The sequence below is a fragment of the Meriones unguiculatus genome, chromosome 8 (assembly GCF_030254825.1).
Source record: "Meriones unguiculatus strain TT.TT164.6M chromosome 8, Bangor_MerUng_6.1, whole genome shotgun sequence".
NCBI lineage: Eukaryota > Metazoa > Chordata > Mammalia > Rodentia > Muridae > Meriones > Meriones unguiculatus.
Window position 1 is genome coordinate 70,218,652 of NC_083356.1, and position 4,205 is coordinate 70,222,856.

At 47.5% G+C, this 4,205-nt stretch overlaps 1 non-coding gene across 1 annotated transcript; it reads right to left on the reverse strand.

Annotated features, from left to right (window-relative positions):
* Nucleotides 1-2,780: 2,780 nt before the first annotated feature.
* On the reverse strand, nucleotides 2,781-2,906 carry LOC132656158 (U6atac minor spliceosomal RNA). Its single transcript, XR_009594085.1, has one exon. It is a non-coding gene; the product is annotated as a U6atac minor spliceosomal RNA (small nuclear RNA).
* Between the last annotated feature and the right edge of the window lie 1,299 nt (nucleotides 2,907-4,205).

The window sequence follows — 4,205 nt, forward strand, 5'->3', positions numbered from 1 at the left end:
TATGTTCCATGTAAGTTCTTTTAAAGGAATTCATTTTGTGTGCATATATAAGTTGTGTGTGTGGAGGTCAGAGGACAGCCTGTCTTTCCCTTTTACCATGTGGGCCCTGGGATAGGACTCAGGTCCCCAGATTTGGTGGCAAATCCTGTTAATCCTTTCAGCCCCTTTTCTGACACTTCTGTAAGGATTTCTATAGCACTTCTGGCAGTGGAGGTGCACATCTTTAGTCCCAGCTCTCAGGAGGCAGAGGCAGGCAGGACCACACAAACTCTCTCAAATTAACCCCTCCCCCCAATATTTTAAGCCACGCAAGGTGATGCATGCCTATGGTCCCAACACTAGATACTGCGAGTTCAAGACCAGCCTGAAAAACAGCATTTTTATTTTTTAAAACAATGTGCTTTGGTGATATGCATATGTGTGGGGTTCATGAGTGTGTAGAGGCCAGAGATTGATGCCAAGTATCTTTCTTGATACACAGTAGCTCTCTCACTTGAGCCCAGAGCTTCCCAATTTGGCTAGTCTAGCCAGACATTGTACTCTGGTGGCCCAGCCAGTCTTTGAGCTGGGAGGGCATGCTGTGGGTTCCCTGCATTCACACTAGTGCTAGGAATCCACACTGATTATCGTGTTTATGTGATGGGTGCATTATCCACTCAGCTGTCTTCCCAGTCCTGAATCTGCTTTATACTTTTGATGAAGGATTTAGTGTAAACCTCTAAAGTGAACTGCCATAGATCCTGTGTCAGTGGTCTTGGAGTAAGTGGCTTAGAAACTGGGCACAAGTAGTCTTGGGGTATACCTGCTCTGATCTTTTCTGGGCAGACATGAACCAGAACCAAATTCTACCAAGACTAGAGAACTAGGGATGGACCAAAGTAATTTGCTCAAGTCCAACTTGATCAGCCCGCCCAGCCTGGGTGACAGCTCCACAGAATGACAGCCCTGGAGCTCCCCATACTGCAGGCAATGCCACAGGTGGGAGTCTGCTCCTTAGCATTTTAAAAACCTGCTGAGTGGTGGTGGTGGCACACACTTTTAATCCCAGCACTTAAGCATGGAACAGGTGGATCTCTTGAGTTTGAGGCCTCCCTGGTCTACAGAGCTAGTTCCAGGACAGCCAGGGGAAACAAACAAAACCCATATAAGCCAAAAAACCCACAAAACCCTATCTCAAAAAAAAGACCCAAAATATTTATTTGCTTTTTGTGAATGTGTGCTTTGTGTGTGCCTGTACTGTACCATGTGTGTGTCTGGCTGTGGAGACCAGAAGAAGTTGATCCTCTGGGACAGGAGTTATAGATGGCTGTGAGTGGCCTTGTGGGTAAGCCATCTCCCAGCCTCTCCTAGAAATTGTCCACTGCCTCTGCAATTTTGGGGAGGAACCTTATGAATCCTGTAGCTTTCAGTTTACTGGGGCTCCTAAGTTTGTTCACTTTTGGAGCTCATGAGCCTTCCTTCTCCCACCATGTTGCTCCATGGCCCAGTGCCTTAAAAATTTTCCACCTTCCATTTGGGGAAGAACCATGTTCTTCCCTTAGTTCCAGCCATGCTCCTTAGAGCAAATGTAGGCCTGATTGTGACTTTCACTGCCTGTCAATTTTCCCACAGCAGGTGTCATTGGCCCGTTTAGGAGGAGGGCTGCTTCCCTGACCCCTTGTGGTGTATCATCCCCAGGGTTTAAAATAACATCAAAAGTTTGCATATTTATGTTAATTTCAAAGTAAAGCATGCAAAGATGACATTTACAGCTAACATCTGTTATACACAAGAGACAAGTGTGCAGGACTGTAATTTCAGCTGCTCCAGTCACTGAGGCAGGAGGGCATGGAAAATTCGAGGCCTGGATTGCAGAGCCAGAGTCTCTTAGTGAGATTGTCTTTTAAGAGACAGGACTGCAGGTAGTTCAGTGATAATGTTTTATCTTTATAAAAACTGGTTTTCACTCCCTGGTGACTAATCCAAAAATATAACCGTTGGGTGTAGTGGTATTAAACCTGTAACCCCAGCACTTGGGAGTTGGAGGCAGGAGGATGAGGAGTTCAAGACCACCCTCAGCACCATAGTTCAAGCTTAGTCTGGGCTACTGTGACCTAGCAGTAACAAGACAGGACTGCGCTAGAAGCTTCCAGCTGTGTAGACTGGAGAGCAGTGTCCCTGTTTCCTGTTTCAAATATGCCACAGGTCTTTTCCAGATTTGTTTATGAGATTAAAGCAAGTATATGATCTTAGTTTTTCAGTGTCGTAATACTTTAAAAAAGTGTGCTGTGTTTATATCTATGTACACATTTGTTCACATGAGCACAGGCACACGACCTCAGCACACCTCAGTACACCTCAGCACAGACCACAATTCACAAACATACATGTATGTATCCATTGCAGGGGTTTCTGTTACTGAACACACAGAACATGCAAGGTGGGTGCCACAGCAGGGAACCGTGGATCCCACACCTGGTACAGCCTGCCTGCTGTAGGAGCCCTGGTGCCCCCACGCACAGCCACCTGCGCGTCGAGTAGTGCTATCATTAAGTGCCTGAATTATCTCGTGAAAGCCCCGGTATCTAAGGGGGATGAGCAAATAGCTCTTAGCACATGGGAGTTGAGCTACCAGAGTTACCTGGCAATCCTCCAGGCTTCAGACTGAAACTGCCTATTTAAAGTCATCTACAGCTGTCCAGATACACCGTTAAGAGAGCCAAGGATGGCGACCACAATAGACATTTTGAGCAAGACCGCGCCTTCTGTATGAGCCTCTCTAAATTCGGGCAAAATAAAAAAAAAAACAGTGGTTAGATGCCACGAAGTAGGTGGCAATGCCTTAACCGTATGTGTGTTGTTAGGCCCAAGGGCCTCTTCCATCCTTGTCAAGGGGAGTGCTAACCTTCTCTCCTTTCATACAACACGATGTGCTTGGCGTGCGGTGCGACAATTTATAGGCCCCAAACTAAGACTCTTTTACATAATGGTGAATTTCGCTTACTTCCATACAAACGTTATTGGACAGTAATTATAATGTTTATTAGGTTGCTTGATAAATTAAGCGCTTATCCAACTGTAGAAAAAAGTATTTCATCTTACTCCGATCATGCTTTAATTAATTCATAAAACTAGCCAATCAAAGGCCGAAGGGAACACCGGAAGTTGTGAGATACGTCAAAACAAACAAAAAAAAACGTTCCCCGGAAACAAAACAGGGCGGGCGCACGTCCAACGGGGACACGCTTGCTGTCGGCGGGAAGTGGAAGTGGTCAGGGACGAATCAGAGGGCGGGCGTCCGACGCTCCTCCACGGATTTCCGGACGCCTGGTTGTCGGCGCTCAGGCAGGGAAGGGAAGCTGCGGACGGAGTCTGCGCATGCTCTGCTCTCCGCCACCAGCGCCGCGCAGGCCCAGCTGCGGCTGCAGCTAGTCGGCTGGCGCTGTTTCCAGCGTGGGGATGGGCGCCCTGCGTCGTGGTGGCGTTCCTTGCTTTTGTACCCACGCCCAGTGTGGTAGGTCCGCTCTATAGAAGAAGTCATCGCGCCAAAACAACCTGGTGGTACTAGCTCCCTTCGTAAAAACACGGAGGTACGAGCGCACACTTGTCTATACAGGGACAGGCGTACCCACACGTGCACAAGTGATGCACATGTTTACAAATGCATGGCCGGTGCACACGTGTGCACTTATGTATACCAACATTGAAGGACCCTGTTGTATCTGCTGTGTTTGTGATTTTCTGCCTGTTTGTGTTCCAGGGATGCTTGTGTGTTACAGTGGTTAGCTGGGCATGTGGTGCATTCCTGTACTCTCAGTACATGGGACGCGCAGGCAGGAAGATTGAGTTCTAGATCAGCCTAGACAAAGGAAATGTGTCTCAGAAACAGGAGTTAATTTCTGAAGGCAGGTTCATGGCCAACCACTGAAAATAGAAGTGGTGCCAGGGTTTTTCAGCTAGGTATTGGATGGGCTGGTTGTGTATATCACATCTGGAAAGCTAGCCTTATTTATTTAGAGAAGTTCTGTAGGTCTGTACATAGCCCTGGCTGTTCTGGAAGTTCCGTGTAGACCAGGCTGGCCTCGAACTCAGATCTGTCTGCTTCTGCCTCAGTGCTGGGATTAAAAGGCCTGCAGCACCATGTCCCACGAGCTAGTGTTATTGAGTCAGATTTTTCTAATAGAAGTTTCAGGACTTCTCCGATGGAAAGAAAGAGCAGGTTACTC